Source organism: Sminthopsis crassicaudata, chromosome 2 (assembly GCF_048593235.1).
Source record: "Sminthopsis crassicaudata isolate SCR6 chromosome 2, ASM4859323v1, whole genome shotgun sequence".
NCBI classification, from domain to species: Eukaryota; Metazoa; Chordata; class Mammalia; order Dasyuromorphia; family Dasyuridae; genus Sminthopsis; species Sminthopsis crassicaudata.
This window is the reverse complement of record NC_133618.1, coordinates 560,027,426-560,039,582: the sequence shown is the minus strand read 5'-3', so window position 1 is coordinate 560,039,582 and position 12,157 is coordinate 560,027,426.

The following is a 12,157-nucleotide window of genomic DNA, read 5'->3' as shown; positions in this document are numbered from 1 at the left end:
AAATTTTAGAAAATCGAGCTTGGGATAATGTGATTGCTTTATATAGTTAATGAAGGAGATAAATATATATGAATGCAATTAATTAATGTATCAAATATTTACAGTGATTTTTTTTTCTTTCACTAAAATCTTACTCTGATGACTAAGGAAAGGGAGGTAGTTCTTAATGGCAATGTCACTAGAGTACCATTTCTGGCAAGTCCTGCCGAGGCTTTCAATACAGCTCTGGTCAGACTATATCTCTATTGTTTTAGGACTAGTGTAATCCATTGTGAAGAATATCATCATTAAATTGACAAAAGGTGAAACATTATGGGGCCACGGCAGCTCCCAAAGTCTATCTACAATACAGTGAGAGGTTTACTGGTGATGTATTATTATTAATTGTAGTATGTAATGTGTCCTGTCATCTCACAACCTGAGTTAGCATCTTGTAATCCTAACAGTAGTACATTAAAAATTTGCTGTAGTGGGGGGCAGCTAGGTGGCGCAATGGATAGAGCACCAGCCCTGAATTCAGGAGCACCCGAGTTCAAATCTGGTCTCAGACACTTAACACTTCCTAGCTGTGTGACCCTGGGCAAGTCACTTAACCCCAGCCTCAGGGGGGGGAAAATTTGCTGTAGTGTATTCAAGCTGTGGAGATAGGTTGAGGTTCTTAAAATCTGTAATTTCTGGAAATGGCCTCTAGCAGATATTTCTAAGCTGAAAAGTTTAGGTTTAATACAGCTTACATCTATGAGAGGCTCATTTCCAAAAAAGTTGGACACCATTGGCCACCATGATTTTTTTGGTCAGGGTTATTCATGAAGACCTCCTATCAAGGTTGTTTGGACCGCAATGGTGGTGTGTGCACCAGAGAAATTGAAACATTTTTGAAGGTTGAACAATTTGTTTTGAATTCATAAAGATTGGGAAATGTGTTGGCAGGTTACTTATAGGACAGAGACATTAACCTTCTCTAATAAGCTGTCCACAAAACATCAAGATGAGAAATTTGTGGTCACAAATTTCATTTATACTGAAGTTAACATCTTAGATCCTTTTGGAATATTTTGTCTTGAGAAACATGAGAGCACTGATAGCATTCTTCTATATACTTTAATTTCCAGGTCTTCTGTTTTTACTGCAAACAATTGTTATTATTTTCCCTCTTATTTGCATAAATATGAAGTCATTATTAGGATCTCAAAAGCACAGAACTACTTTGTATTGCAGTTTTTCTATTAACTTATATCACTTTTTGGGGAAGTCACTTTAACTTAATTATGCTTGCTTTCCAAGAGAATAATACTCTTTCTGGCTGGGATAATTAGGCAGCCCTAATTAACCTTAAAAAAGGAAAACATAGCCCTGTAAGTTGCTGGATCACCCTCATTAGATTTAACTGTCATACTTACTATTGCTAATTTGCATATCATTTCCCATGGTTCTTAGCACCGTTACTTGTAATAAAAGAGTATTTTAGAATACACTAGAGATTGAGTTAATGGCAATTGGCTATATAACATGCAGAGAATAGTCCAATGTGATACAGCTCTATTTCTTCATTTAGTGCACACCACTTAAAGGTACTATTTAAAGTGGAAAAAGCTCTTTCAGTAATCATCTTCTTTAATAATTAGCTTAGGAATCATTTGGAAAAAAAAATCAGGTGCAGCACTTTATTAATGTGAAATAAGCTATTTGTAGAAATGTTAATGGGAAATAAGCTCCGTAGAGATTAGCCAACATTTGAGGATATGTAAAGATGGCTATTAATTATGGCTGCAAGCCTTCCCTCCACTATTAGTAAATGCAACTATAAAACATGATAATAATATGTTAGGATTCTCTAACATCTCTGTCATTACAAAATTACAAAGCTTTTCTAGAAAGAATCTCATACCTTCATTGGAATGATCTTAATGGATGTGAGATTCAGAAAGAGGATGACCTGGACACTTCACAGAGAATTCAAAGTCTTTTTTGTTATCTTTCGCTTTCCTGCATGTAGCTCCCTTTGATTCAGTTTGGGAATCTGCCATAATAATCTGTACATTTCATTGTGCCACAGTATACTGACAGTAAATGCAATAGAAACTCCCACATAAATGTTTAATAACAGCAGTTATTCCCTATCGGCCACACTGTTATATCAAAGAAAATAAATTTCAAAACAGATCAGCAGAGACAAGGATATATAAGCCAGAATTTCAGAGTTCAGGATTATCTGTTTATTCCTTACTGAGCTGAGCTAGTCTAAGTTTTGGACCCCCTAATCCCCTGAATCAAAAACCTTATCATGCCCTCAGGAAATGAGGATCTGAAGATCTCATTTGAGAAGCAACTTAAACCTCCTCTATCTCCTCTGGCCAGGGGTAGATCTTTAACCTAGATACCCAAGTCACTGTTTTAGGCTATGGGCTCCTATCAATATCGCAAGTGACACCCAAGATCTAATGATTGTTATTGTTTTTTATCTGTGAAAGATGGTGTCATGCTGTGGAAAGAGCACTGAAAGCAAAAGCCCTATGATTTTAGTTGTAACTCCAATACTTTATAGGACAAACTATGTTGGATTTAAGGTCAGAAAACCTTGATTGAACTTCTCGTTCTGCTAGTGACAAAGTAAGTACCCTTAAATAGCTTAACTTCTTTGAGCCTCAGTTTCCTCACCAGTAAAATGAAAAAGTTGAACTCAATGGCCTTAAGGTCTTTTCTAGCTCTCAAAAGGATTTTGTGAACTCCTCATATGTAAGGGTTATAGTAAGAACCAAATCAAAAAATATTTTTAAGTGCTTTATAATAATGGAATATTGCATGATATACAATTTGAAAACTAAGTGCTGAAGAAGATGATGATGATGGTGTTCTTGCTTTCACTTGTATCCTGTTGCCTGCTATAAGAATATGGCATTTTCTGCTCTAAATCACATTGCACTGTGATTTGGGCACATTGTCATCACAGGTATCACATAATTGAAGTGTCTATTTTTATACTCTACCTTCTGTCCAAAGCAAACACATTTGTTTCAGAGAAATGCTCTGAAGTAATAAGCTAGAGGTTTTAACATTGTGCAGGAAACACAAATTACAGTTTAGTAGACAGTCTATACGAATTTTATAGTTTTTTTCTCTAGTCATTAAAGGGGTGGGCTGCCAGCAGTTTTCAAATTATTCTAAATCTTCATACTACTAACTGCATTAAATCAACAGAATTATAGATAGTTTGACCAGGCACTTTTCCACATAGCGTCTGCCTTTTTAATGGCTGAGTCTCCTTTAAGCAAGTGTGTTCCTTTGAAACCAGTTATTATTTGCTCTTTCCTGGCTCTGCTAAATTGCTGGTGAAGCCACACTATAAACTAATTAGAGAATTGATATTTAGAGAAAGTTATCAGTTTACCGACAAGGGCATTGCTTAATCTTATTATACACACGTCAGTGGCTGTACATGTGTGAAATTAAGTTGATTTTGCTGATTTCTACAGACGGCCTGTTTTTATCTTGAGACAACATTCCCAATCATAGAGTGCATTAACAGCTGTTATCAAGGGCTTACTGTAGTATGTATTACACTAGCAGCAACCCTTTGATACTGCCTTCAAATGCATTATTAGCAAGACCCACAGAAATAGCTTTGATAGGCTATACGATTTACCCAGTGTTAGCAAGGCCTATGAAAAAAGGCATAATCTTTGTTGTAAACTATACTATTCAAAGATTTAGTGCTGTATTAGAAATTAAGGTCATTCTGCAAAGTTCTCTTATTATTATTCTCTTCTGTTCATCAGCTTTATCAATTACTTAGAGGTCAGCATGACTGTCAACTTTGAAGATGGATGACATGAAGTACTTTGGATATATTTTAGATGACTGAATTAGGATTTAAAACTATCTCAGAAGCCTTGGGTGATAGATTAAACTATGTAAAATGAAAATGAATAGGGTTAAATGTTAATCCTTGAATTTATGTTCAAAGATCAGTTGTGCAAATACGGGATATAGCTAGGAAGAAAGTTGATATTACTTAAAGACTTTAGTGACTTAAATTAATATGAATCAATAGTGGGATGTAGCAAATAAAAAGTTAATGTCTTCTTGGTACATATGAAAAACAAGTGTAGTATTTAGAACAAGGGTAGAGGGAGTCACCATGTAAGTCATCCTGGTGAGACTAATTTCACTTGAATTCAGTGAATATTTATTAGGTAACTATTAATTGCAAAACACTAGCTTTAAAGGACATAACAGTCCCTGTTTTCAAAGAGTTACTATTTTACTTGGGGTAGATGGAGAAATGAAGATACAACATATGCACAGATAAATCAATACAAGATTATGTGGAGAAGAGTACGTGTAATAAATATTGGATGGATGAAACAAAGGAATATGTGATCATAAATAAGTCACTTAATCTCCTGGACCTCACCTTCCTAAATGTCAAGTGAAGGGGTTGGACTAGATGTCCTTTGAGCTTCAGCTTCTAAGAAGAAGGTCACATATGAACTGAGTCTTGAAGGAAGCTGGGGAAACAATAGGACAAAAATAAAGAGAAAATGTTTTTCTGGGTAGAGGGAAGAACATTTTATGAGACTTGATAAATTTTAACATAGCAACTCAAGATGCCATTAAATTAACTGATGCTGTTTAGCTTGAAGATTTAAGACACCTCAACAGGATGATTATTTTTGAATATTTGATGTACTGTTTTATGTGGAAAATGAACTAAACTTTTTCTGCTTGGCCTCCGAGGTCGGAACTAGACCAGTGTGTGAAAGTTTCAGTGATCAGCTTCACTGGGGAAATCGTGGGTCCCTCCTCATTAGATGTGTTTCAGCAGAAACTGTAAGAATAGTTGCCAGGATTATCTTATTTAAGATTCATGACTTAAGTAAGGGTTGAAGAAAGATGAGTTCTGAGGCTCCTTCCATTTCCGTAGGTCTATGATATTCATAAGTATCTATCATTGAATCCCTGAATGGTTCTCTATCCATTAATATAAAAGATGATTCAGATTACATCCACATAATATTGAAACAGGCTCAGGATAAGTATATATATTCAGTCCAGTTTGGGCTACAATATGTGAAATAGCCATTTTAAGTTTTTTTTTTCTTTTAGTGGAGAGGATCCTATTATTTTTGACATTCTTCAGTTAGTTTGGCATTTGGATAAATAATATAAAGTGCAGAAAGCATTGTAGAAAGCATTAGTGCTGAGATTTGAGAAACTCCTCAAGGTACTTGAGGCACAAGCAAAAGCTGATCTGAAGTCTGTCCAGTTGTTAAATGCAGCTTAAGTAGTCTTGGCAATATAGGAGTTAACAGAGATATAATACTTAGGTACATGAATGTGTGACCTATCTATCACACCATTTCAGCAAGATTTTACATGTTAAATATGAGACTATGCAGCTCATTCATTGCCCAAACATAAGGAATGAATGGAATTTCTAATAGGCATCTGAATTTCATTGCAGGTAGACTCTGTATGCAGCTCAGTAATGAAAAATTAATAAGCTCCTGGAATCATTCATTATGAGAGTTGAGTAAAGAAAAGATAATTAAATCTCCAAATGATGGACTTTGCTGATTCCTCTGATTGAAAATGATTAAGATCAGCTGTTCAAGGGCATGTGGAGGGCGATCACATACTTTGCTAGGATGCTGCATTTTTGCAGCTGCTGCCTAGCTCTTGGTGTTTGTGATATTATTCCAATACTCATAGTAATTGATAGACCACTACTCTCTCCCCTACATCTTTCTGCTCAGAGTGCTCCACAGTATATGGTGCCATTATCTCAGCAATTTGAATCAAAAACCTAGCATCTCAGAGGAGAGAAGTAGGGTTCTTTCAGAATTATGAGATGCTTCATCAGTTTAGAGAAATCAGATTCCCATTAAACTTATTCAGTGTTTTCATATTTCATTTATTAAGAAGCACTTGAGTGATTATGGATATCTGATTATTTGAAAGTATAAATGAGAAAGACCAGGGCAGTCTCTGATCAAATTAAAGAGTTTTCCTAAACAACCTAATAACTGAGTTATAATTGAATGCATATTGCAAGGAATTGGCCACTGAATGAAGGTGCCCCTAGTGACTTTAAAAGGCATTCTTAGGAGTTAGCTCTGGAAGAAAAAACAGCAATATGATCAAGAGAGGGGACTTCTTTCCTTCTCTTTCCATCCCTACCCAATTAACATTGCAATGGACTCTTGCTGCATAAAGACAGAACCAGAGAAGACAGACAACTCTGAGAGGAAAATCTAAGGCCATAGCTCTGGGAGGAAGTCCGGTTAAATAGTTCATCAGGGTTAGCAGGGATCAAGAGGCTGGTCCTAGAAAATATTTCTCTTTCTTTCTAAAAGTCCCTAGCACTCTTCTAGTTCAGGATTTTATCTGAGTTTCAAGGTGAAACAGTAGAAGCTGAGGATTTGAACAACATCTGGAAAAGATAGTGAAAGAGATACTTCTCTAATAGGAGTGGTATGAAGACATCAACAGCTTTATAACCCTCTGGCTTTGCAGAATTGGAAGTGTGATTTGCATGTGTCATGGGTAAATGTGTGTCCTATGTATGTGCCATTCTACCTGGGATCTTCGTATGTGTATCTGTTTTTCTTGCTGATGCTGGTGTTTTTGTGGAAGAGCTCATCCCAGTTTATGGAGAAGATTTTATTATTATACTATTCCAGTAAATACCTTTTCTTTGATCTACTATGTCCTCTGGCTATCTATTGAAGGAAAACATATTGATGATGCTCATTGCTTATGAGCTGAAGTTTTAGAAGTTCAGACACACAGAATATCTTGAATATGGGGTAGTTGTCCCACAGCATGAGTTCAAACTGTAGGAGTAGAAGGCAACTCATAGGAGTATTATAAATACATAATTGAAACACATCACAACTTCCAAATATATTTTAGGTATTTTACTGGCATACAGAAAAGAAAGAAAAGTTAAAACAATGAAGTTTAACAAATTAAATACTTACTATATGCCAGGTCCAGGAGATACAAATAAAGAAATGAATATTCTTTGCCCATCATGGAGTGGGGATGTGGTATGAATACAATACATTTAAGGATAACTCTAATTAAAGATAAATTTAGGAAGGAAGAAGAGATTGCTAACCATTGGGAGCATGAGGGAGGGATGCAGAGCAGACAGGACATAGTACCTAAGTTGATATTTTGAAGTAAGATAAGATTTTGAGATTTGGAGGAAATGTATTTTACTCATAGGGGTAAACGCCTGTGTGAAAGCATGGAAGTGGTATGTAAAATAATGAGTTCAGGGAAGAGTCAAGAATCCATTTGACCTGATTCTATAGTTTATGAAAGGGAATTGTTATTAAAACCTATTAGAAGATCTTTTGGAGGAAACATTATCTACTTCCTCGCAATTTAAGTTTTCTTATACCCCAAATCTTTCAGAGACTAGTAGTCTTGGTATTTAGACATTAAATATGAGAATACATAGAGAATGAATCCCACAAAAACAAGGACACATTTTTTTGAGAGACGTATAATGGGAATTATGAAGCAAATCTACTATTAGAAGAAATTAATAGCTTAGTTTAAAAATGCAAATATGTCCAAAATAACTACTGTATAATAAACAAAGAAGTTTTAATATTTCTAAAAATAAAAGAAACAAATTATTCTGGGAAAGAGGATAGCAATAAATAATTCTCATCATTGCTATAGGGATTGGTTGTTGATAAAGCTACATTGACTTCTTGATATAAGCAACGAGGATTTGGACAAAACGATAGAGACAGATGGAGCAAACATGAGGGTAACATTGAAAAGATCTTGAATAGATAGTGGGGAATAAGACGTATGCCAATTCATTCTCTAGGCCCACCCTGTCAAAGGAGATGGGGAAAGGAGGAACCAGCACTGGAGTGGATGGCTAAGGGGATAGTGTACTCTGGAGAGAGTCAAGTTTCCACAGGCATAAGAAAACAGTTGTGATGACAACTGATTCAGAATGAAGGAAAAGTCCATTAAAAATCAAACTGTAATGACGAAGGAAGGAAACAGAACAAAGGAGTAATAAGATTAAACTGGAAAAAGTACATGGAGAAAAGGAGTCACCAAGTTTGTTTATCTGCTGATTTTCTAATTTTTAAATCGTGTATTCATTTTGTAATACTCTTTTACTCTGAAGTTCTTTTTTTCCCCCAGATGTGGAGAAACATTCTGTTAGCATCTATCATTCTATAGATTCATGATAATGTAAAGGAGTTCTTATGCTAGTAATACTTTATTAATATGCATTTTAAAAAACATATTTTAATGGAATTGGCTTCTCTTTAATATTATGCACATTCTTTTTATCATTTAAAAGCATTCTAAGGAATCTATAACACCTACAAGCACACATTAAAAAATCCCTATATTAGTTCAACTTAAAACTGACACAGACATAAAAACTGAGACTCATTGAGGTTAAATGACTTATCTTGTGTCACACAATTAAAATTAAATAATATAAGTAGAATCTGAATTCATATCACATAACTCTAGACATATATTCTATTATATTAGTAGCTCTCAAACTCTTTGGTTTTAGGGCCTCTTTACATTATTAATAATTACTAGAAACTCTCTCCCATGAATATTTTCACTTTTTGTAAACTGTATCTATTGGCATTTACCACATTAGAATTAAAATGACACTATTAATATGAAAATAGTTTAGATATTGTAGACACTCTGAAAGAACCTAAGGGATGCTCAAGAATCCCTGGACCACTCTTTGATGACTTTTGAATTATATCATATTGTCTTTTCATAACTGTTTTCAACAGCTAAGGTTTCAGATTATTTTTTCACTATTTACTATTTAAGATTTTAATTTCCTGATGATACATATGGAATCACTCTATCTCCAAATTCTTTTCTCAAGTCATTGCTTCTGAGAATTGTTGCTTGATTTAGTTAATCCTATTCTTGGTTGGAAGATTTTCATTGGCTTTATTCTCAGAGCATATCATTTCTTGATTTTCTTTCTAGATTTTTGCCTTTGTCTGACTTTTAATGGCTAAAGAAGTCTTAAGTGGTTGGTAACTCCTGAGTGACTACATATTCCAGAACAAAGCCATAAGAAATGGGCAGAGAGTATATTCACCTTTTTTCTTAAAAAGAATTGGTTGCTAATACTCTAGCAGTAGTCCTCAAACTTTTTAAATAGGGGGTCAGTTCACTGTCCCTCAGACTGTTGGAGTGCCGTACTATAGTAAAAACAAAACCTCACACTCTGTCTCCGCCCTTCAGCCCATTTGCCATAACCTGGCCAGAAGCATAAACATCCTCAGTGGCCGCATCTGGCTGGCGGCTGTAGTTTGAGAACCCCTGCATAGGGTGTGAAGAGAATTTAGATCATTAGCACAGACTTTCAGAACTCCCACAGAGTTTCAGAATCATAGACTTGGAAGGAATGAGAGTGTCAGATTCATACACAGGAAGTCTGTCACTTGTGTGAAATTCAGTTAAATAGGGCAGAAATCAAAATTATGGCCACTTATATTCAGTAAGGCTCACTAGAGACATTGGTCATGAGAACTGAGAATGTCAAGAAACTAGAAAACTAGGATATTTGAAGGAGGAAAGAATTTTTGAGAAGATGGTAAGATAGCAACTGAATGTAATTAGGAAAAAGGATGGGTGAATTGAAAAAAGCTATGAGTGACAGCAAAAAAGATCTGAAAATATGAAGTAAACGTTATCATTTAGCATCAATCTCTCCCCAATTCTGTATTTCCTTTCTGTCTTTCACTATCTTTTACTCCAATGACACAGAATTGTACCCCACCCCCATTCACAAGTTTCGTTTATGTGTTAGCTTATTATATCACAATAGCAATAGGTTTCTAATGGACACTGGAATGTCTTCCTATGTATATCCCCCCTCAAACTAAAAGAGACAACTTTCTAAATGAGATAGTTTAAATGGAATACTCTTTTATGAGGGGTCTGAGTTGGAGACAATGAATTCTAGAGTTTCTATACACCCAGAGAATTACAGAATTTTAAATCAACTAATCCCCCCCAGTCATCACTAGGCTGATAGTTGAAGCATTTCCAGTTTGGTAGGGTTTTCCAGAGCTTGCATTCTGCCAGCAAAGTCTTTCAAAAATCCAGGGTCACTTTTGTATTACAAAAAAGCATCTGAGTAGGGCTTAATGGAGCATCATAGACATGGTCATAGACCATCTATCTGTTGTCTGGGGACTAGTCAAAATTCAGAGACTGATCACCAGGGTGGTGATAGGGGGATACATTTCTTAATAATTTTAACTCTCAAGAACCACATGGTAAGTTGTAGCAAGATTCAGATTAGAGATAATTACAGATGCTAGAAATATTAAGGAATAAATATTCCTTCCAATAAAACTATCATCATTTTCTTATAATTCATTCACACATATATTTTTCTTAGGGAAGAGCAAAGATATTTGCATATTTAAATAAGGGAAAAACCGGAAACATAGAATTAAGTCAGATAACACTGATAAGCCCAGAATGTAGTTTCTCTCTTCTCTCCCAATAAAAGGTTTCTGATAATTTGCACAGGGTTTAAAGGGAAGAACCCTTAGTTCCATTTGATGTCCTCTCTCTCTATAGGCACTTAGGGCTAATCACCTCTTTGTCACCTTCAATTTCCTCTCTGGTAATAGTAGGATAAGATTCATTATTTCAGACTCCATGAACATTATAAGAAAGAGTTATCTGGCTGCACAATATTTGATCTTCCATTTTCATTCATGAAATATTTATTCAGCATCTACTATATGCAAGGCTGAGATCCTACTTACAATTCAGGCACAAAGACAACTAAAGGATAAGGATGTTGGTTTGAGGCTAGAATTATTGATGTAAAAGCCAAGACTAAAACCCCATTATCTTAAGACTAAGTCTAATGTCTTAACTAACTGTCTAGTACTGAGCAAGTTGCCACCACTCTGGACCTTGATGTCTTTCTCTTAAATGTATATATAGGTTAGAAGAGGTGGCCTTTAAGACCCAGTTATAAATTGTAAGAGCATTATTTATAAAACTAGTGATTCTGTTCTAGTTATTCACTTATTATATATCTCTTCTGCTTATGCTTTTCACTAGAAATACAGGAATTTTGTGGGAACCAGTAAAAGTATGTCATTTTAAGCTAATTTTTTATAGTATTTCACAGCTGACAAAGCACTTTCTTCCCAACCACCATCTGAGGTAGGTAGTACAAATATTAGTACTACCTTTAAAAAATCTATAAGAGTCTATTCTTGGAAGAGGAGGGGCACTCAGCAAATTCCTCCTTCATCATTCCCCTTTGCAGATCTCATTTCTCCATCCCATTCTTTTCATCTATAGAATTCTGCTATTAATATGTCTCTAGAAAAGTGGCAAGACAGGATTTTGGAAAGCAGATTGGAGGGAGAAGGACACAAAGGGTCAGACCCCTGAGGCAGGCTTCAGAGGGGAAAGGAAGCAGCAATTTGCCTGGTGTTCTGCTCATGCATTGTCGCAGGGGTTCTCAAACTACAGCCTGTGGGCCAGATGCCGCCACTGAGGACGTTTATGCAGCCCACCAGGTTATGGCAAAAGGACTGAGGGGTGGAGACAGAGTTTGAGCTTTTGTTTTTACTATAGTACGGCCCTCCCACAGTCTGAGGGACAGTGAATTGGCCCCCTATTTAACAAGTTTGAGGACCACTCCCCACAATCTCATGGGATTTTTGGTTTTTTTTGCCAGACGTTTTGTGGTTCAACACTTAATCTGCATAGAATACCAACTAAAATATACCCAATAAGTCTATCCACTATCAGTTCTCTATTCTCAGGGAAGTCAATACTGCTGTTGGCATCTTTTAGATAGCTTGAGTAGTTAGAAAAATTTTCTGTAAACCAAACTAAAATCTTCAGTTTTGCCCATTGTTTTTAGTTCTGGTCCATATGGAAACCAGAAGTCCAATCATTCTTCCACATAAAATCCTTTCAAATATTTTAAAATAATTAATAGGCCATCCCTAAATTTTCTTTCTCCTCTATATGTTAAATTCCTCTAGTTCTTAAAGTTGATTATCCTGTGGTATCATCTTAATTCCCCTTACCACTCTGCTGATCCTCCTATAGATGTGCTTCAGTTTATTAAATATCCTCTTCT